We start from the raw sequence: 24,877 nt of genomic DNA, 5'->3' as shown, positions 1-24,877 counted from the left end.
GGAGCGGCAGGCAGAGGCAGAGGGAGAAGTAGGCTCCCCACTGAGCAGAGAGCAGGACATGGGGCTCTATCCCAGGACCCTGGGATCATGACCTGAGCTGATGGCAGATGCTTAACCGACTGAGCCACCCAGGTGCCCCTGATAAGATAATTCTAAAATTTGCATGAAAAGGCATAAGAGCTAGAATAGACAACAACAACAAAAATAGAAAAATAAAAATAAAGCTGGAAGATTAGCATTATCCAATTACCAAGATTTACTATAAAGCTACAGTAAGTAAGATGATTTGGTATTTTTTATAGTACCCATTCATACAAGGATTACTTATAAACAGACAATTTCAAGTATATCCAGAATTTGAAGAGGGCAATTGAATAGTCATTTGGGAGGAACATAGAACCTAAATAACACCAGTGAATAAGACTGTCCTTACCAACGGCTTTGTAATGTGTGTGAGAATCAGTCCAAGTACAGAGCTCCTCTGTACTCTGTGAGTGGAAATACCTCCTTTAAATTCTCTAAAACATCACCTGAACAGGAGTCCTGAGATTTCCTAAATCACCTGTATGCCACTGGAAGTTCTCTAAAATGACTGATATATTTGATCACCACAGACATTTGAGAGGAAGCATGGGATATTTTCTGTAGGCTTTTAAGTCATGCTGACATAACTCTTCTGTCCCAGCCTTCTGCCTGGCTTTATAAGACCCTATTTATAGGAAAAAAAGCTACCTTGGGTTTTCAACTAATATCCTTAGCAATATTTATATTTGCAGCTGTTTGTTGTTGTTGTTGTTGTTTTTCTTTACTTATCCAAGGTTGTTTTCTGAAAATGGAAGGTGAGAGGAAGGGCCTATTTTAATTTCATTGCTCTAAAGAAGCTTAATAGTACCATTTTCTTTCTTTCTTTTTTCACCACGCTAAATCATATTTTATCTTGCAGTATCTGAAATGTTTTCTGTCCATTTTCAATGCAGCCAACATTCCACACAAATGGTATTTTCCTCCACTAAAACATTTTGGCTTCCTCAATGGGCAGTTCTAGCTTTAAATGGCATGTATTCTTCTCTTTTTTTGTGTTATATTTATGTACAAATCATGATTCCCTATCCAATTATAAATCCCTTGGTTGTAACTGTCCAAATTCTATCTCACATAGCACCATATGTGATGCCTTGAATATTGGAATAGTTTGGAAGATTCTTATTGCAAATAATGAAAGAAATAAAAAAAGAATGAATGAAATATACCTAGAAAACCAGGTATAGGTTTTTCTTAATACATATTCTTCAATAAAGAGGGTGTCTTTTTTTTTTTTGTTTTGGTAATAATTGCTACACTCTTCCACTTCTTGCCCTATATTCATACCCTTTGCCATGTAACCTTGCAGCTCCTCCCATGTGGAAGCTGTTACTGTATTTTCCCACTCCTTGAATCTGAGCTGATCTTGTGATTTGCTTTAAAAAAATAAAATGCAGTGGAAATGGCAGTGTTTCAGTGTCTAGACCATAAGTGAAGGCATCATTTCCCACTGTCTTCTTCTCAAAACCCTTCCATTGTCTTGTGAACAAACCCTAGTTAGCCAGATGGAGGAAAAGATACCATGTGCATCAGAGAAAAGCCAAACCAGCTGAGGCAATCCTAGAATAGTCCACCTTCACCAACTCCCTGCCTGACTATAGTTGCATGAAGCCAGCCCAGATCTTGGAGAACCAGACCTTCCCAACTGGCTAATCGACATGGAACAAAAATATTGTAGTACACCACTGAGGTTTTGTGGTTATTGGTTTTTACATAGCATAATTTTGACAGCAGATAATAAATGCAGATGGAGAAGCTAATTTTACTAATTTTAAATTAAATACTATATTTCATATTATGCACACTAATTAGTGACTTTAATTAACAGCTGACTTCCCAAGCTCTCCTCTTGTAATTCTTCACTCACGAGTCACTACTGATACACTAGAACTATAATTATGCCTTAGTCAAAACATAAAGCAAACATTTAAAAAAAATAAGTTTTGGCACCAAAGTTGACATGTATTACATTCAATTCTCAGAATCTCCTTGCCCACCCCACCCCTCACCCTGTTTTACTCTATTTTCTCCAGGGTTTTTGGCTAAATTGTACATCCCATGTGCTTCTAGGACACCATGGACTAAAAGATGATGATGACACAAATGTAAACTTCTTTACACAAAGGTCATACCAAAAGTCATCGTAATTGATTAGGTGGCATCTGCTGGCTCAGTGGTACAAGATTGCTTTCATTCATACCCTGCAGGTTTATGTCACCAGCTTTCCCAGCAAGGCACTTCATGGGCTGACCTCCTATCTGAAAATTCATTTGAAATTCTTCACCTGACTACAGCCTGTCAAATGCAGTCAGATAACCCTAGCCTAGTTTTTAAAAAGAAAAAAAAAAAAATCGGACAAAGATGAGGACACAGGGAAATAGCTCCGAAGAAACATTCAGAAAGGATTGCTCATTGTGCCACTTAGAAGAAACTACATTCAGTTGGACAGCAAAGCTATTAGGTGTAGATGTACAATATTGAAAGTGATTTAATAAGGTAAATGACAGTTTGCCTTCTGTCCTTTCCCTATGTGACTGTCAAGATTCGGATAATGCTATCTCACCTTGTTTTGTCAAGTATCCAGGTGATTTAGTGAGATTAGATCATTAATGACCCCAGCCCTAGAACAAAGAAAGACTCACTACTCACTACTCCATCTGTACAGAACTGTTGTATGTATAAAGTATGTGAAAGCCTAGAATATCAGAGGTTACAAAGGCCTACCCATTGTTACAATTTTTAAAATAGCTGGGATTGGACTAACATTTTATAGTTCTCAATTTTTTTTTTCCCCAGTGTTATGCTTTGGTTCACAGAGAAATCAGATGAGATAAATGGTCAGAGAGTAAGGTGGGGGACAAAGGAGATGTGGTTAAATTTGTGTTTGAATGTGTCCTCTCTGCATTCCTGTGTTCCCTGTGCATTAGGGTCTGGTCAGTACGAATTGGTTTGCCACTTAGAGACAGGGGTAAAATAGAACTAGTCCATCAAAACCTGATCTGTTTTCTAGGCTTTTAAGTTTTAGTAAGAATCTAGTATGCACCAGGTAATATATTGGGTACTTTTATAGCCCACCTTGACAATGACTCTGTGAATTTGGTGTCAGAATCAATGAGATCTCATAGCCGATGAGATGAGTAAACAGATGGAAGGTAGACATTTTTAAAACAAATATGAAGCGATGAATGGTTTAACAAATTGACCTTGCCTATTTAACTCATGAAGGTGTTGAGGGCACAAAATATTAAGTAATTTGACCAGAGTTAAATTAGTTTTCCCTTGTTTTATGCATGCTGCCTAAACTCTAGGTTACATATTGTCTCCCTTTGGAACTAGATTGTCTCTAAAAGGGCTTTTAATATATAGTGACTGAGATATGTGATATATTGTCATTTATTCCATTCTGTATGGTCCTTTGGTGACTATTTTCAACTAAAATCAACAGGAAGAAACTTATTTGAATATTCGATACATCAAAAGCTTTACCCTTAGAGGAAGTGAGCTCACTGACCATAACTGAAAATATCCGTTAGAGGACACTGAATGCCATCAGACATATCTAAATGCCATCCCTCCTTGCTCTGATGTAATATCCAACAGTCAAATCCCCCACTTTATCCTGACTTCCCTACCTGAATTCATGTATATAGGGTCCTTTTTCTAAATTTTCCATATATTGCTGTCTCAACATACCTCTTGTCATCAGCCTGTTCTCCACACTCTGATAATACTTTCTCTTACATTCATAATACCCAGTCATATGCTACCCGGTGTCATTTTTTATGTTGTGTCTGATCCATGTCAGTATATCGGTTCTTTAATAATAATGATGATGATGATGATGATGATGATGATGATAATAATAATTCAATTATGATTGAATTCTTAGTGAGTTTTTGGCATATAATGCATATAATGAAAACTCTACAAATAGTGTTTTTACTACTTTTAAACACATTATGTACTTTATTTAATTTTATTCCAGAAGAATTAAATCATTTCTAAATTAAAGATGAGAAAACATAATAACAGAAAGATTAACTTACTCAAGATCAAAGAGCTGATGGGCAAGAGCGTTAATATTAAAAATCAAATTTATTTAATTTTAAAACTCTCTTTCGAGCTATCTTATTGTGCTCCCTCAAATGCAAGGGAGAGCCTTATATTTTTTTGAGTACTACTCACTGGCTAGCATAGTAATTCCCATTTAGTCAATACTCAATAAGTAATGATAAAAATTTTAAATAAGTATTTTTTTATTTCACTGACAAAAAAAGTTTTGCCATCTTTAATATCTCATTTTCTCAATGCCAAATATTTAATAATGCAGCATAATATACTAGAAAAAAATGAATGAATAGCTATCTAAGGATATCCAAGGATGTCTCCTTTGGTAATTTCTTCCAAGAAAGTATTCTTAATTAAAAAAGAATATAGTGGAAGTAAAAAAAAAAAGTGTTCATCCTAACAATATTTAACTTTAAAATTTGGAAATATCCTCTATAATAAAATAGTTTCTAAGTATTAAAATTCCATTTGCAAAGTGGAGGAAATAACGTGAAAAATGGGATAATTCTGGTGCCCTTAAAACCAAAAAAACATATTTTTAAAGATTCAGTAATGAGTTAAAATCGAAGGCCTTCCAAGTCTGCTACCAGCTTCCAATAGAAATGGTTTGTCATATGCTGCAGTGCCATTTTATGCAGCAACTTTTAGGTTCACTAATCACCACGGACCCAACTCTAAGTCTCCCTTACTTTAGATTATGCACATTAACAATCAGCTCCCTGCTTTAGACACCAAGAGCTAAGCCGTGCTTCTCACTTTGGAAATGTCACTTATTTGGCAGCCTGCCATATATTATCTCATTGATGTCTCCCAATGACCCTGTAAGACATCATCCAATTTCCTCTCAAGCATACAGGAAATCTACATTTTCTAAGCCTCCTAGGCAGCTAGGTGGAAACAATGTGGCTGAGTTTTGGCCAAGGGAAAGTAACGAGCATGATGCATGTTACTTTTTAACCTGGCTGTAACACATTGGATCTTTTATGCTCTCTCTCCTCCAACCATGGAAGCTAGAAGCAAAGTACCCCAAGGTAGCATAGTCCCAAGAAGGGAGGAGAAAGAATCCCTGAATGCATCAGTAAAAGGAGAGCCATCTAGGAGAGCTGTCTAACAAACAACTGAATCAGATTTTGTGTGAAATGAAATAAAGTATGGAGATTTCCAGGTTTACTTCTGCCATATTAGCGTCTAGCCTTCCATGTCTAGTGCATTATCATTATCCACGTGCTTCATTTGAGGGCACTAGGTTGTAGAAATAAGAACTCGTGCAAGTGTCATAGAAATGGAAAAGCTAGAATAAGAAGAAAATCAATCTAATTTATAACTTGTATATATTCCATTACAAAATGGAAGTTTTTCTTTAAGAACTTTCACTTTAAATACACAAAAGTACATGTTATTATCTATACTAAAACTTGGTAAAAATTAAAAACTCAGTTAATAGTGGAATTTTGTTGTAACTAAAACTGACAGTTGTGGGAAACCATGAAAATCGGGTTTTAAGGAATACTTTTACAAAAATAATGTTCATAAAAATGGAAAACAAAACTATGTATATATTTATATGTATGTGTGTTCTGAGTTCAAGTTTGAATATATATGACATAGAAAATAGCTTAAAATCAAATCTATTAAAGCATTTACAGGTTTTCTTTCTAAAGTAGTAGTAAGGGGCAATTTTATTTTTTCTTTTACCTTTTCTTTATTCTGCATTTTTAAATCTGCCTGAAGTAATTATATAATATTTTTTTCAGTTAAAAATATGTACTAGATGGAGGACATCAACAATTTAAACCCCTTTTGACTCCAAGGCTACACCTGAACCATGGTTACATTCGTAATCCTGTGCGTTTCGGAAGCACCTGAGTGTGAGAATGGCGGACCCTGCGGCTGTCCACAGCAGCCATATTTGCAGCTGGTGATGTTTTCTATAAAGAATTCATAACTTTTCTTCAGTACCGAGACACCTTTCTAAATAGTTCACGATGAGTGTCATGAATATCTTTTATTGCTGTTCCTTCATTGAACCAAAATGGATTGCTATTAGTTTAATATAGTCCGTATGTGCAATTTTTTTTTTGCCAAATGATTGTGACTCTATATATTATTTGGATATTTTTAATTTTCAATAGTGTCTGAAATGTTATACAAGCCTCTGCAAACTGCTGGGATGATTTAATTCCTACGTAAAACATTGTAGGCAACTTCAGCACTGACAAACTATCTCAGCCAAAAGCTCAATAGCAAATCAGTCAAAACGAATCCAGGGTTCATTAATCACTTAATATGCAGAACAAGCATTCCCATTCCTGCATTCTACAGAAGATGGTTAAAATGACATTTCTGCTATTCTCAGTGCCTGATCCTTGAGACTAAGGAAGAATACAATATTTTTTAAGTTTGCAGGCAAAAGACAAAACAACAAAAATATTATTTAGGAAGAATCAGTCTATTTTCTTTTACTCTTGTTAGTATTCTAATGATCCAAAGAAGTTTCTTTTAATAATAGGAATCTTTGTTCTTAATTAATTAATTAATTTGAGAGAGAGTGTGCAAGATGGGGGGGAGGGGCAGAGGGAGAGGAGCACTGTCAAGCAGGCTCTGTACTGAGTAGGACCCCGAGATCATGACCTGAGCTGAAACCAGGAGTCAGATGCTTAACTAACTGTGCCACCTGGTGCCCCCCAAATTTTGCTTTTAAAAACAGAGTCATCAGTAAATGTCAAAGATATAAGTTTAACCTCAAAAGCTCTCTCTGGAGGGATGCTTAGGTGGCTCAGTCGGTTAAGCATCTGCTTTCAGCTCAGGTCATGATCCTAGGGTCCTGGGATCGAGTCCTGCATCAGGTTCCTTGCTCAGCAGGGAGCCAGCTTCTTTCTCTACCTGCTACTCCCCCTGCTTGTGCTTTCTCGCTCTTTCTCTCTCTCTCTCTCTGAAAAATAAATAAATAAAATCTTTTTTAAAAAGTTCTCTCTGGAGGTAGGAGAGTTTTTATGAATCAAATTCAATGAAGAGCAATGCCAAGAGCTTTTAAAGACCACTCCTTAATCATTTGAGTGAAATGCTGAACATGTAGGTGAAAAATTAGAGGTCTGAAAGGAAAGCACAGGACCATACTTCTATCTCTATTAGTTTCCTCTACCTATTAATTTATTCAGTCCTTATGTCTGGCATTTGATGCCTTGAGCAGAAATCATTTCTTCAAGTGATACTTTGTTGTCAGATTAATATCAAATTCTTTTGAGGTTACTATTTGAACATGTTATGGTCATCTCAGTGAGAGTTTTGGGAAGTATCAAGTTTGTGGCTTTAGTGATTGAATCAGAAATAGGTAGTACAGGGGAGACAAAACCTTTCTTCTACCCTCTCAGAGTTTCAGGCTGGGCCTGAGGATTAAATTGACATGTGACAAGGGGCGCCTGGGTGGCTCAGGCAGTTAAGTGCCTGACTCTTGATTTCAGCTCAGGTCATGATCTCAGAGTTGTGAGATCAAGCCCCACATCAAGCTCTGTGCTGGGCATGGAGCCTGCTCATGATACTCTCTCTCCTTCTCCCTCTGCCCCCCCCACCTCTTCTCTCCCTATCTTTCCCCCTCACCTCTCAAATAAATAAATAAATAGACATGACATATTAACAAGAGAAAAGCATACAAATTTAATACATGTTTTACATGACATGTGGCCTTCATAATGAAATAAAGATCTCAAAAGTAGCAAAACTTAAATGTTTTTATATAATTTTGCAAAAGACAATTGTGGAAAAGTAAAGTATATTAGGAGGCTGAAGGATAAGAGTTATTTTTAACTATGTCTGTTTGTACAGAATTCTCTTGGTCTTAACTCTACCTCTGGTATTAGTGATGTTTCTTTCCCCCTGATATAGGGAGGACATCTTTCACATGGGAGTTTTATCTTCTGCTTTCAGGAAGTAAAGGGGAGGTCAGAATGTCCTTCTTGCACCTGCTGTTTTTAAGTGTGCTAGCTCAAAATAATCCATATGCCAACGTGGGATATTTTGGGGCGGCGTGTTCTGCTACCTTTCAGTAGTGACCCTGTTGCTTTGATTCTTTGAGGTTGTCTTTTTTTTTTCTCCTTTTCTCCCTTCATATCTTTTCAAGGTTTGCCTTTATTCATAAACTTCGGTGCCTTCAGTCAATTGCTTCTTGACTTTTTACAGGCAGATTTCTTTCCTGTCCATACACTACATTCATGTGCATGAAGATAGATTTTGATTCCTGTAATGAGAATCCAGACTTGTTTTGACTGGTGGAAAACTATTCTTAAAACGATGATCAGCCATGGAACACAGGTGTCTAGGGTACAGGCTTTAGAATATGAAAAAACATGCTTGTGAATTGCCCACAGCACGTTATAGCAAAGTGAGATCTAGTGCTTATTTAACTTCTTTGAGTCCCAGCTTCTTTATTTATAAATTGGGAATGATAAATGCCCATGTTATGACATAGAAATGTTTGATGTCTTATTGACGTAAGAAATAAAATAATGCAGATAAAGTGCTTTGCCACACATAGCTATTACCATATACGCAAACTAATTTTTCGGTGTTTTCTTCTAGTTCTTCTGTGAGCATGTCACTCCATACACCAGGCAAAAATGCGTTTGCCAGTTTTTCCTCTGAATACTGCATTCCTTTGACTACAACAGTAAAACTGTTACAAAATGGGTTGATCTAACTCTTTAATCATTCTAGGTTAGACCATTCCTGCATTTGTTATGTCCTTTTAAATAAATACATTAAAAATAAATTAATGGTTAATAGCATATGCAGTTTTAAGAAGTGAGATCTTGTAGAGCTATCTTGAATGTGCACGGTGAATTTGGTGACATATTAATTAATAGAGATTTGGGATTGATGAATTTCACATTGACTGGATTTTGCTGCACCAATAATCCTACTAAATTCCATTCTTCAGACCAAATATGCATCCCAGAATATATTGTTTCAGACAAAGCATGAGGAGGATTAAATTCAATTAAAAACTTTACCACATGACATGTTAGGTGAATAAAACAGCTCACCTGTCTTCCCTCTGTATTAATTAATCTCTTGTAGGTTTCAGGAAAGGGGCATACCAAGGTTATCTTGCATTTGCAATGAACAAAATATGTCCCAATGAACACTAATTCTTAGGGATAAGTATTTCACCAAATAGAGTCCTGTTAAAAAAAATAAGGGTGGGACTTCTGGTTTAAAAAAAAAAAAAAGTTGGACAGAGTTTGTTTTAACTCTAGGGCTATTCAGTATCTTTAATTTATTAAATTAAATTGTTACTTAAATTCTGAGTTTATTATTCCCTTTTCCAAATTTCTACTTTATATCTTCTAGGAATACTGTCTATGGGAAACACTTAGCAATATCTGGGTGCATTCAATCCTTGAAATGTGTATTGAAGTCTTTCTACATGGAAAATGTTGTTTTCAGTGCTGTGATTTCAGTATTGAGCAAGAGAGGAGATTTCTGCTCACAAAAACTTATGAACTAGTGAGGAATCAAGGCAATTAACATGTATTACAAAAAAATGAACAAATCATTGAATAGTGCTGAATGCTGGGAAGCATATTCAATGGTAAAATGGAGTCTAAAGTGAATGGAAGTGATGGGAGTCAGACAGCCTTGCTTTGATTGATTAGAGAAAAATATAATATTTTGGACTGAACCTAAGTGAGGAAAATAAGTCTATCATGTTATGGTTTATTTGCAAAGTATTCCAGGCAGAAAAATACAGCAAATTCAAAGGCCTTATGCTCTAGAAGTTTATTATAAGGATATACACAATAGCTAGCGAGCGTGGAGATTTCTCTTGCCAGAAATATAGCTGCTCTGAGACTATAGTAAAAATATTTATCTTTGGAACCTGTTCTTCACCGATAGCCCCCATAAAATTATACACCTCCAGAGCAATTTTTATACTCTTTGGTCTTAGTTGACTGTACATGTAATAAACACCAGGCCAAAATGGACTTTGCAAGTGGGGAGACCAAGAATTTCTAGGTAGATGTTGGTAGGCCTATGAATTCAAAGGCTATGTGTAGACAACACACACGTCACCATCTGTATTCCAGACGGCAATCAGCTCTGTCCAATTCTTTATGAAGTCTACTGAATCCTTAAGACCTGAAGTGCTGATACTCTTAGATAAGGATTTAAAACTTTTTAATTGCAATAACTAATTGAAACTATTTTAAGTAAAGGGATCTCAAAAAGCATACGTAATAGGTGTTGGTGGAGACATCTAAAACTAAAAATTGAACATCAACAGTAGTGAAAAACAGAAATTCAACATCAAAAGAGGTCTCAGCCTTTCACATAACTATATAGAATTTGTTTTTGGCGAATCTGATGTTCTGTAGGAGACATGTGTTGTTCTGTAGGAGACATGTGTTTTTCTGGTGATCTTGATCAAATCTTCTAACACTTGGAATAGGGATCCATTACTCCCAGCTGATCTTTGAGATAGTCTCTTAATGCACATGATTTTAAAAATACTGTAGGGGAAAAAAAAAAACAAAAAACACTTAATGTGAGATCTACCCTTTCAACACATTTTTAAGTGTACAATATATTATCATTGACTATTGGTCCAACCACCATTCTACTCTTTGAGTCAAGTTCATAGAATCTAAGAGTGAAATGGTGCTTGCACATGAATTTCATACTTTAATATTAAAGGTAGCTATTGGGTGATACGTGAAGCCAAGTTACACAGAGAGGACCTCTCTTACAACTTATCCTTATTGGCCTCTGGCTCATGCAACCCTTCCTGTGCGGCAAGAGTTTTTGTTAGCCTGTCAAGGTCACGTGGAAGAAGGCAAAGAATTTTAGGAAGAGGCTTGAGGCTTCCTTTCCAGAAAAAAATGTTAAGTTTGATAGGCCCTTAATATCATGGGTACATCATTATGGCACACCTCTGTGTTGCGGTTGGGGAATGTGGTGGATATCCAGACAGTAAAAACCAAAACTAGTTTTTATTAATCATACAACTTAGACTAAATAGTGCTTTTCCAATTTGGAGTATCTAATTATCTAACTCAGTTCTTTACTTTGCCTAGCATGTATAAACATTAATCCAAACCCTTATCTCTAATCTTTGAATACAAACTTTATTCACTCTCTCTCAGAATATTTTGAAAAATAATTAGATGCCAAGATATAAAAATATGTATTTCTTTTTTCTATTTGGATAAGTTCTTACACATCCAAACACAAAGGCATATCTCATTTTGCTGAATAGATATGTTTCTGAACAGTTGCCTATAAATCAAATTCCTATGCATTAAAATTGATTTTCTTATTGGCTTTTATTATAGACTTAGATATTCCCAGAGATATACTCCTCTAAGGAATTAAAAATAAACTGGCCCTAACATGTAATAGGATGACATTTAGAACTGCTGCAAAAATGTTAAGACTCAGACATTTAAAGAAACAGTATTACTTTTTAATTTCGATATTATTTAAAATAGTAAGCTAAATAAAACTTTTACTTAGAGCATGATTTGTAGTATTTTATATCTTAAAAGTTGTAAGGTAAAAACGAGATAAGCTGCCTTAAAAAAATGTGAAAAAAAAATTCCTTCCACCTTTTGCCAGCCTTCTCTTTGTTGTACAGTCAAAAGAGAAATGGAACGAATTTGGTTCCAAAGACTCCACACAAACGTAAAATATGTTGAACTGGAATAGGTGGAGACTCAGAAAGAGTCCATTCAAAATGCAGAGATAGGTAAACAATAGGAGTCCATTTAGGATAATATATGATTACTGTCAAATGGTGTATAACAACTTGTGTCTTGGCAAGAATGAAGAAACTACAATGCCAAGGGCCAGTCACTTGCAAGTAGTTTCTAAATCTGGGTAAATCAAAGGGCTTCACTGGGTCTCGGTTACTTTGTCAATGAAGACAGTTTTTGGATATGGGATGGGAAAAAGGTAGAGGAAGAAGAAGAGGTCATGTTTATTGTATATCTATGTGAACAACAGTGCTAGAAACTTTACACGTGCCTCTTCATTCTCACTGCAGACCTGTTAGGGAAGTATAATCTTTCCATTTATTGTTGAGAAAACCGAAGCTATCTAGACAAGACCAAATAGCCAGGGTGTAAACTTTTAGACAGAATGTTCTATATTCTTTCCAAAACAGAGACTTTGATCCAATACTTCTTATGTATAAGGTGCATTCTAGGTATTAACAGTTAGTTCTATGTCTTTACATCACAAGGAAATGGAGACCAGGGAAGGTAACTAAACATGTCTATGCCACAAAGCTTGATAGTTGAAAAATGTCTCTCTAGTGTGCTATCCTATGTATGCACAGGATTTTCCTTCAACAACTACTTTACATTGCAAAACTCATTGATTCTGTGATTGAAATTAAGTGTAGAAATAATATTTAATAAAATTCATGGGAAAAAGACAAGATAGTAGATGCTTGTAGATGTTTGATAATGAATTTATTAGAATGTTCTATAAACCTGAATATCTAAGTATTAAGGTTTATACAGTTAGACATATACTGCTATTATGAATTTGGTTCATAGGAAGTGATAACTGATTTTATGCTCTCAATAATTTGTTGTTTTCTTGACTACAAATTGCTCTTTCAAAAAACATTATACATCTTTTCTTTAAGAATCTTTTAATTTTAATTTTTAAGTTTTTAATTTATTTTTAAGTTTTTAATTTATTTTAAGTTTTATTTCTATTATTCAAAAATCACGGGGATAATCTATTTAATATGTCTTACTACTAGCGGAAGTGGTTAGGCCGAATACTAGAGGCAGCTTTAAGGCACAAGTTTCAAATTCTTCAATGCAACAGGTAAAAATAACCTACTTATCCTGCCAGAAGAGAACAGAAAAAGGTTACAAATACTGTTTCTCTATTGGGAAAGAGAGATTAGGTACAGTGAGTGAAAGATTGACTTGGTTTCTGATTGATTGATTGATTGATTGATTTTTTGGTGATTGTTAGACTATCTTAGTATACACATCCTATTTCTATCATGGCAAATGGAGTCATTGAGGAATTAGCTCACATGGCACAGGTCTGGGAAGGCCAAAGCAACCGAAAACAACCAAACCAAACCAAACCAAACCAAACCAAACCAAAACCCCTCAATATTCCTACTAAGTAAGCTGGTCCTTTGTCCACTAGACCTTGGTATCTCATAAGTTTTTTTAGTTTACGTTCTATTTCTGTCTTCCTTTTGGGGTAGAAACATACACTGGAGTCATTATACATTTTAGAAGTCTTGAGAACTCGGCTATTGATGTCATTTTAGACCTACCCTCTTGTTCTTACAATATGCTTATTAGAAAATATATTACTTAAATTTTATATTATTTCTGGAATAAATATTTTTTCTTTCAGTAGTAATAATGTAGAATTTTACAATTTCAAAATAGTGCAATTAGTGGTAAATGATAAAGCCAAAAATATGTTTATGCCAAGAATAAACAGTTGTCACATTGGCTAAAATGTCACAGAGAACATATCACCCTCTATTTTGTGACAGCGTGATGTGGTAGGGAAGCTAGAAGTCCGTCCAAACCCAAATAGCTAATATTCTGAGTAATTAGGAAAGTAATAAAAATGCATCCCTGAACTGGCATGAAATTTAGAATCAAAGAAAAGGTGAAGCTAGATGTTTTATGAGCTAGCTAGTGCCAAAGATGACTTTACCACTGCAGATGTCTGCCAAATCTTGAGTCAGAGAATGCATGCACTGAATTAAGGATTGTAGGTAAGAGACAATATCTTAGATACAATCAAAGTGGAAGAATTTCATAGGAAATTCAGAGGCTCCAGCTAAAATATAAGGGATAATGTAGAAGTAAATCCTGTTGAGAAAAACACAAAATTAAGAGACTTTCCCATTGCAAAGCTGGCACTAGAGAAGGAGGAAAAGTTATGTTTCCACTGAGAATTCATAACCACGGATGTCCCATGACTTTACAGTGAAATTCAAACTTCTGTTTCCACAAAAACTTGAAAAAATATTTTAATTTAAAACAATACCAAGGTAACTGACAGACACAAAAATTTTTCTCAAAAAATTCATTTTTGATAATACTTCTCTACTTATGTTTCTGGTTTAATTAAATATTTGTTTTTGAACATTTTTTCTATATTAACTGATTAGTTATTAATTTTTCTCTTATTTAAATTATTTCCCTAGAGCTTTGATATGCACTATGATAACCACTAGCTACACGGGTCTGGTTAAAATTGAATTTTTAAAATTGAATAAAATTTAAAGTTGGCATACAAGCCACATTTCAAGTGCTCTGTGTGGCTAGGCAATAGTACTGAACAGTGAAAATATATAGTATTTGTGTCATCCTAAAATGTTTTTTTAATTTTTGTATATATTTTTTAAGATTTTATTTATTCATGTGAGAGAGAGGGCGACAGAGAGAGCACAAGGAGGAGGAGAAGCAGAGGGAGAGGGAGAAGCAGGCTCCCCGCCTAGCCAGGAGCTGGACATGGGGCTTGATCCCAGGACAAGCGATCATGACCTGAGCTGAAGACAGATGCTTAACCATCTGAGCCACGCAGTTGCCCCAGAAAATGTGGTATTGTGGAGTACCACAGTTGAGATTTGGGCATATGTCATTATACTAAAGTCTAATACAAATTATTTCTCTTTGCCCTCCTCCAATAATGACAGAAATTTAGATATATTTATTTTCATTCATATTTTCTATAACTTCCATGATTGTTTTCATAATAAAATATTTTAAAATTCTATATATACTTTAACCTAGTAAGTCAGTAATAATACTATTTCTTATTCCAGATATTATTTTCTGTTTACTCTTTCTCAAACTCTCTTTCCTTCCTCAATTTCTTTGATTATATCCAGATGACCTTCCTTCTGCTTTCGATTTTCTTTAAGGATAGGTGTGTTGGTGATGAATGATCTAGTTGCTGATTAAAAAACAAACAAACAAACAAACAAACAAACAAAAACTTTACAAGGAAAACATTAAACAAAGAAAACTGGAGAGGTTGCATTAATATAAAAAAATAAACATTAAAGCAATTGTTTTAAAGATAAAATATAACCCAGGACTTACTATTCTATTCCTAAGTATATAAAACATTTCCTTTAAGCGTTATTCATAACAGTACAAGTATGTGAAAAATACTAATGTTTATTTACTTTTTAATATGCTATATATAATGTGGTAAAACTTTGAGGTTTATTTATATAATGGAATACTATACAATATTGAAAATGGATTAGCTATAGCTAATACACCAAGTTGTATGCATTAAAGTATATTTAAATATAATTTTTAGGAAAATAATAAAAATGCAGGAAAGTATACCCAGTGAGACTTAACTAATATAATGTTTATAGCAGGCAAAAGTAGTTATATATATTTTTAGGGAAGTGATGTAAATCGGGAGAGTAAGTTGTTCCACAGGAACCATTCAAGGCACTGGGAAATTTCTATTTTCTTATTTGAGTGACTTTCTTAGTTATTCATTTTATTACAAATCTGATTTTCTGCATACATGCGAGGTTTCTTTGTATATTCATCTTAAGATATATTCCTAGTTAAAATATAAAATATATCAGTTCATACATCTTCTGCTTTTTCTTTGTAAAGGAAAAGCATGAATATTACCTTTTCATCTAATCAAATGATATGAGAGTTTCCCTGAACAATACATCAGTGTAATATTTTCCAGTATGGATTACTCCCCCTATATGCCATTTTCTACTCAGTAGAAACTGAGGGTGGAGATCTGTGCACTCATTGTGTCCTGTAATGATGCTTTAGAAATCACATCAGCAGTTTTGACTTCATTAAAATTAAACCGATAGATGAAATTGTCTCTAGGGTTTGAGTCTTCAACAGGTGCTCAAGCGTGTTTTTCTTATTACAGATTTCAGTTTCTAACTGATAACTAGAAGTCATCTCCTTTTCAAATTTCTACAAAATTTCATTTAACCTCATAAAGCACACTTTGGAAAATTTATAGCCTCTATTTTGGGAACAAACTCTCAAGTTGGAAGTCTTCAGTCTCTGCAGTATGATTAAGTCTTACGTTGTTATGCACGGTTATACATGGTTTCTTTAAAAATCAGACTAACAGCCCAATAGGAGAACTATGGGACATATGTATTACATGATCTTAAAATCATGGTAATAAGCAGTAGAAAAAAATCAAGATTTAAAAGACCAGTTTTATATGCCAGATTTTCTGACTTAAACTTAAGCACCCTGAAATCCAGAGCAGCCCTGTGCCTGTCTCTGAAGCATTGCTATATTTATGGCATATACTAACCGTTTGTAGGTGTTTCATATACGTATATATGTATGTATAATAAACAAGTATGTCATTAATTGAATGAATAATACATTCAATATAAAATTTAAACATTAGAAAAAGAAACACACAGATAAATCTTATTATTCTCTATCTCCATATGCCCAATTTTTATCCATTCCCCAAAGAATTCCCTTTCTTCTCTTCTTTTTCTTAAATTGGCAATATTTCCATATTTATAGAATAGATCTCTTCCATTCTTTTTCACATCTGTATTGTATTTCACCAGGATATAACACTTTATTTGACTATTCCCCCACAGAAGGGCATTTGGGTTGTTTCTAATCTTTTTAAATATAACCACTACTTCAGTGAGGAACACTGTGCACATGACATTTTGTATGTATGCAAGAAGACCAGTAGTATAGAGTCCAAGAAATGGAATTGTTGGACCAAAAATGAATTTTTTGTAATCATAATAGATATCAGATGATAAATAAATTACCCTCCCTAGCATTTATACCATTTTGCACTCTCTGAAGCAATGTAGAAGAGAACCTATTTCCTACTAGCCTTGGTGATGGAACATGCAGTTAATTTTAAATTTTGGCTCATCTGAGTTCATAAAAAATATCTCAAAGCACTTGGAATTTCTGTGCCTCTTATAAAGGACACTAAACACTTTTCATATGTTTAATGATTATAGCTCTTATATTTAGGAATGTTTGTGTTTTTAGTATAGCAGTTACCTTTATACATATACTTCTATATAATACATTCAGTCTTCATTTTCAAATTCTAATGGCTCTCTGATATGAGCAAGAAGCATAAAAGCAAATTAGCTTGTGTCTTTTTCACCTACATTTTGTTAATATGTTTAACTCTCTTAAATTTTACCATTTTATTTTTAAATATGATTAAACAGCTTCTCCTTATTTTTCTTAATACTTTTATCTAATTTCCACTGTTGTGTTAACAATTTTTGTCACCTTGAGATGTCATTTTTCTTTGCATTTTTACTTTTCAGTTAAGTTCTACTGCTATTTTTCTTATAGGATATTTTATAGATGTTGTATTTATTCTTTTTTAAAAATGACTCATACTGTATTTTGTTGAATTTTCTTTGATAGACTACTAGCAAGTGGGATCTTTGGAAAAGGGGAGGGGATAGGATAGCTCTCCAAGTTTCTTTACAATTTTTATTCAACTTCTATTAATACAGTGAAAGACTTTCTACAAAACAAAATCAACAAAATATGTCTCAGTAGCTATGCCTCTTTTGGTTCTCAGAATTTGGTGTAAGAGTGCTTTTCCCACCAACGTAGATATTCCCTGATTTCTATACCTATTAGTGCTACCAATGGGCTCAGCCTCTTCCATCATGGATGACTGTCACTTTACAAAAAAACCCTGGATCTGAGCTCTCTCACCCCTGCTTTATCCATCTCTAACTGCTTACATCTACTTTATCTCAGTCCTGTTTATAATAGCTTCCACTTAGAGGAATGATATTTGGAAAATGACAGAAATTTCTACTCAATAACCAAAATCTGTGTTTTCCTCTTCTTCCTGAGTACAAAGCAATACTAAATTCTCCATGTTCCTTTCCACTTGTATGTGCTCAGCTGACTTATTTTTAGCCAGGAGAATGTGAGTGGAAGTCATGGACGATTTTCCCAGGTCTAGCACAAAGACATTCCAAACCATTCTCTCTATACCTTTCCCTCCACCAGGTGGCTCCAATGTTGATGTGAGGCCACCTTTAGAGGCCACCTGTAGAAGATGGCAGAGACCCAGCCAGCTGGGACCTGAATGAATACATGAAGGAGGGCTACCACGAGCAGGCCTCATGGCTGTTGTGATCAAGAAGTTAACTTTTTTTGTGACTGTGATATTGGAAAGATGGGTGGGGTGTCTACTAGTTACTTAGCTGTGAGCCTACTTTCATATGTGAGATATTTCATTTTACAAATTTTATTCTAAGTTATAAGAAGCAAAACACAACAAAAGAAAAAACAACAAGGGAATGTCTGAGGAGTCTAAGGAGAGATAAAAATAGATTTAGTGAGAAAGCAGCAATGGGGATAGAAAGAGAATGAGGAAGTCAATGTAGAAGCTATAGGACTTATTGACTAGATATGGTTAGAAAAAAGAGTGTGAGACAGTCTAAGACAACATTCAAAAAGAAGCCAGCATCATGACCTGTGCCCTCCATGCTGCATATGACATCGGTCTTTTCTTCAAACTTACACTAAAGAGAAAAATCTCCTTAACATAGTTTAATTGCCGTATTCAGTTCTAGTTAAAGCATATAGAGAATGCACTCAACATATTTGTGGCAAAGTGAAATATTTCTCCTATTTTTTTTCGAAATACAAATTAAATTTCCACATATTAGGTCATTTTGTTCCTATCACAATCCTACCTACATGACAGCCATTTTGCAGATGGGGACACTTGAACATCAAGGGAGGAGATCATTTGATTCAGGAATTTAATTAATAAACGAAATACTTCTCTGGGGTTTTCAATCAAACCAGAGTCCATTGTTCTGGCTTTTGTAAATGTATATAAAAACATAAAAGGCTTAACAGGTGCCTCCTTTTTCTTTAGAATAAAACACTTCCTAAAACGTTAACCCATTTACCTCTGAGGTAATGGGTGTGAGAGATGGAACTAGAACAGAACTCAAAAGTAGATAGAAGCAGTTATCTTCCAACATATTTATTCGGGGAGAAAAAATTGTATTTCAAGCATATGGCCAAATATTAGACACAGAGTTTTAATTTTTATTGATAGGAATAGCTTTTAAAAGCTTGAGAAGCAGATAACATAAGATGATCTCCATTAGTTTTGCAATACCATTCTCTTGATCCTTTTGGGAGGCATTACTTTTAGACACATTTTCAATAGTAATTTGTCCCTAATCCACCCCCAGATCCTGGACACATTGGCTTCACCCTCAAGGAGCTCTCTTGTTTTCATGTGTTTTTTTTTTTTTTTCTTCTTTTTTTAATTTAGAGAGTGAGAGCAAGAGCTAGGGGTGGGAAGAAGGATAGGGAGAGAGGGAATCTCAAGCAGACTCCATGTGGGTAAGGAGCCCATGTAGTGCTTGATCCCACAGCCCTGAGACCAGGATCTGAGCAGAAATCAAGAGTCTCATACTTAACCAACTGAACCACCCAGGTGCCCATCGTGTGTCTTTTTGTAACCCAAGTCCATCAGTTAGTCTAATAGCACATAGTAAGCTTTTTAAAAAACAGACTTATTGAAGTATACCTCATATACCACACATCTAATTTATATGCCTAAAGTATATAATTCAGTGGCTTTCAGAATATTTCCAGAGTTGTACAATCATCACCATCATCTAATTTGGGCACATTTATATTACCTGCAAAGGAGTGATGTAAGGACCCACTAGTAATCACTCCTCACTCCTTCCTACCTTGTGACCTGCCCTAGATATTCAATAATCCATTTTCTGTCTCCATAGATTTGCCAATTCTGGACCTTTCTGATCGACTTCTTTCATTTAGCAGAGTATTTTCAAGGTGCGTCCATGCCACAGTAGGTATTTTGTTCCTTTTGATTGTCAAACAAATTTCCATTGCATGGATTCCACTGAACGGGCATTTTGTTTATCTACCATCACTTGATAGACATTTGAATTGTTCCATTTTTTGGTTCTCATGTATAATGTATGAACATCGATATACAAGTGTTTATGTAGACCTCTATTTTCATTTATTTTGGGTATATTCCTGGAAATGAAATTTTTAAATCACATGGTAACTTTATATTTAATATTTTGAGGAACTGCCAATTTTTTTCCCCAAAGTGCATGGATGCATCATTTTACAATCTTAGCAAAAATGTGTGAGGGTGCAAGTTTCTCCACAGCTTCATGTATATAGAGCTCTTATATGTTTGGTTCTGTGATGTAAGGATCTAGCAGTGAAAAGCACTGACATTCATCAGACTTACCCCTCATCTTCTGTGGTGCCTTAGAATCTTCAAGATTCTTTAGTTTTAATAAACCACTATAGAAAACAAAAACGAACAATGAAGTAAGTTCAAATAATTTGTAATTTGCCAAAGCAAAGAAATGATAGGTAGGACTCATGATTTCTGACTGTTAACTTAGGGCTCTTTCTTTCTTTTTTTTTTTATTAATATTATATTATGTTAGTCACCATACAGTACATCCCTGGTTTTTGATGTAAATTCGATGATTCATTAGTTGTGTATAACACCCAGTGCACCATGCAATATGTGCCCTCCTTACTACCCATCACCAGCCTATCCCATTCCCCCACTCCCCTCCCCTCTGAAGCCCTCAGTTTGTTTCTCAGAGTCCATAGGGCTCTTTCATTTATTTTATGAAATGAGGAGTTTGTCTATGGCTTTTTTTTCCCTTTTACATTTATCATTTTATTCTTACATTTTAATATTTTAGTTTTGAATATTCCAACTTGTGTTATCAATTTACTACTGATTCTGGAGGTGATTATTTTAGGGCAACAGGTCAGATAAGTAGGCACAGGGAAGGTTTGTTCACCTCTCAGTATATTAACTGGGCTCTCTCATAGGCAACTCAATGAAAGGTTATCTTCATTGTGTTAGTCTAATGGCAATTTTATTTATAATCTCATCTAAATAATGCATCAAGGCAATACCTATTTTGACACTTTACTTTCCTCCTTCTTTCCTTTTAACTAACAATTCTTATCATGCAAAATGTTTGTGGATTGGGGTATTAAAGCAAAGATTAGGAAAATACTTGATTCCATATTGTACATTAGAGGGTAATTATCAGGCTCTTTTGGAGGGAAATGCTCCAATTTTTACTGGGGGAATCACTTTACAAAGTAGACCAAGCATAGTTGTATCCTAGTAGTTTATTTCTTCCCCAGATGGTAGTTTGCTTTGGTAGACCAGTGGTTCTTAAACTTCAGAATCACCTGGGGAGATTTAACAAAGATCTTTGCTGGGTACTATCCCCAAAGTATTCTCTGAATTGGACTTGGGTGGCTCTTCGGAAAGGAAATTCAGAAACTCTCTATGAGTGATTCTAAATTTAATACAGGTATGAAAATCACTGGTATAAACTTTTACATATGGAAATCAGATAACGTATTTCTAGTAAATATCTTTATGATGCTATGCCAATGATTAGTGTAAATCATTGGTCCCAATAGTAAGAAATTAAGTGATTTATGAAGTTTCATAATTGTTTTAGTTTTAAAAGATAGTTTATATTATAAAACCCAGGAGCATGGGCTTTGTGCATCACCATTTGCTTTGTGTAATTAGATTGCTTAATACAGTTGAACCTTGAATGACATGGCTTTGAACTGTGTGGGTCCTCTTATATGTGGATTTATTTTTGATAAATACACTCCCAGTACTATAAATGTATTTTCTCTTCCATATGATTTTCTTAATAACATTTTCTGTTCTCTAGCTTATATTATTGTAATAATATAGTATGTAATATATATAACATACAAAAATGTATTAATCAACTGTTTATGTTATTGGTAAGACTTCTGATCAACAGTAGGCTATTAGTAGTTAAGTTTTTAGTGAATCAAAATTACATGCATATTTTTGACTGTATGGAGATTGGCTCTCATAACCCCTGCGTTATTCAAGGGTCAACTGTATTATTACGTTCATTTGAACTGTTCGAAATCTACTTGACATAAGATGATCTTTTAATTTGCTCTATTGCAAGTCTTTCGACAATTGAGTTAATAAAATCTGCCAAGTTTTTTCATTTAAATAACTCAGTACTTTTGAAGTTCTAACAGTGGATTAGGACATTTCCTAATAAAAAAATAGTTTGTTATTTGAAGGAAAATAAACATAAATAAACTGTGACTTAATGAAAGAAGTAGATTGGGAACATAATTGGTACAATTTTAATATTGCTGAAATGTACTTATTCCTACAATGAATGTTTAAGCAAATGTGTTCAAGCCTAAGGAAACATTGGTAAAATTAACCTATATGCATTAAGCAAAATATAAAAGTAAGGAACATAATATGCTTGGGAATGGCTTGTATAGTACCCGCCATAAATAAGAGCTCAGTCAATGTCTGCTATCGTTAAATAGCTCTCAGTCTTTGCATCTATTGTTTCCTCTGAAATTTCTTTCCTCTAACTTGTCCAAATCAAATACCCCAGGAGAATTAAACCCACATATTATAACAGACTTTGGTTTTATTAATCTCTCAGAGCTTATTGCAGTGTATTGTTATTTGAATCTGTGAACCTGGAAATGAGTATTTGGGTAGGTATAGTTGAATGATAGTGTGATTGAACTGGTCCTGTTCATTCATTGCCTGCAATATGGCTAGGTACAAAGGAAATATTTATATGTGTACATTTGTGAAATGATACATACTCTTCTGACATCATGGCATCGCTGATAGAATAACATAAGCAAATACATATATAATCATGTTGAAGGAAAAGATAAGGCTTTACATAATAGAGCATTTGGTCATGCTGAGCAGGGGACCAAGATACAAAGGTGCCTCAAAGACATTTTATAACACTTTTAAAATATCAGCTAAACTAGCTTTAACTGGATACTGCTTAGGAACAGAATTCTGTTGTAGGCTATTTTATGATACATTTTCTCTGTCTTAAGTCTGACAGAAAAGATCATTTTCAAACATATTTTAGGTAATCATATCTTGGCAAAAATAAAGAATTTTTATGAAGCATCATACTTTCTTTGGTGAACAAACTTTTTACTTACAGCTTGTGTCATAAGCCTGAAAAAAGTTTTTTCACATTAGAAAGAGGTCAACGGATAAGAAAATAGAATCAAACCTAGGGAACATCAAATATTAGCTTTATGAAAACAAAAATAATATAGGAAGAAATTAAGTTATATTAGTTCTAAGGCAGAACTAAATCCCACTGAACTTTATTTTTTATTATTAATTATAAAAGCTAAATCCATTATTGGGTAATACAAATATCATTAAACTTATATAACAGAAACTCATTACTTCTGCCTTTAAATACACCTGTGCTAATATGGCATTTCCTCTAAGCTTTTCATTTTTCTTCCCCAAATCACAATACATTTTAAAATTGTCTTTCACATTTTACAGTGACTCAAATCCATGACTTATTATCATAATGAAAATGTTAGTTTAATTTTGAGTAAATTTAATTTTGAATAAACGAAATATATTGGTATTCTAATGCAGGCACAGGGCACATACTCAACTCCATTTCTAGCTTTCTTCTCTCCCAGAAGATCATTCTTTTTTTCTTTTTTAAAGATTTTATTTATTTATTTGACAGAGAGAGAGACAGCCAGCGAGAGAGGGATCACAAGCAGGGGGAGTGGGAGAGGCAGAAGCAGGCTCCCAGTAGAGCAGGGAGCCCGATGTGGGGCTTGATCCCAGGACCCTGGGATCACTCCCTGAGCTGAAGGCAGACGTTTAACAACTGAGCCACCCAGGTGCCCCCAGAACATCATTCTTACATAAATTTCCCATCAGTTTATCACTGTGTTAGAGAGCTCAGAGAAATTCCATCCGGCCAGCTGGAAGTCAGACCGTAACAGCACATTCCCCATAAGGAGTGTTTATCCTGTATCTTATCTAGTTCTCATATAAATTTGAGAGATATGTTGAGGTGACTTTACAAATAGTTAAAACTCAAAGCAGACAGAGAGTTTTAGCTAAAAACATAGTTGTGGGTTGAAATATGATGCTGGAGTGTTGAATTACATGTTGTAACGTATTTTAAATTAACCACAGCATTGGGAAGTAGATACTAAGAATAGTCAATTATGCAAAAGCATTTCTTCCATCTTCATTTTAGTCAGAAATAATAACAATAAATTTTTCTTAGTGCCATAGATTAGAAGCCCCCCTATTCTACTCCACCCAGACTTTTTCAACAGAAAATAGTAACTAAAGAAATGAATCAGAAATAAATAATGCACCCCTTAAATATTTTTTATTTGAAACATATTGAACTAGAATGAAATTAGTCTTAAATGAAAAACATAGAAATTAATATCTTCAATATTTTAACTTTAAGCGTTATGACTTAACATTTACCTGAAAGCATCATTATGAGCAGAATCTGTCTTAACTGATCTCATAATTTATACGGTAATGTTCTAAGACCTTCCTCTAAAACATGAGGATGCAGTCAGAATGATGAATCCTCCTGGCTAAATGAGAGACTCTCGTGTATGCTCCTGTGCTTCTGTTCCCATGAAGCAAATCAAGTACTTAGCAAGAGTGATTTGTGTTTGTTTTACATCTATTTTTGAACCCTTGAACTTAATATTGTAATTAGGTAATAAAATTAACTCAGGACCACCATGTTGCAAGACTCTAGGCAGATATTCACACTGTAATGACATCCTGAATAGTGATAAAATAT

Source organism: Ursus americanus, chromosome 8 (assembly GCF_024610735.1).
Source record: "Ursus americanus isolate L20-20 chromosome 8, mUrsAme1.1.p, whole genome shotgun sequence".
NCBI lineage: Eukaryota > Metazoa > Chordata > Mammalia > Carnivora > Ursidae > Ursus > Ursus americanus.
Note: the sequence above shows the minus strand (reverse complement) of the source record.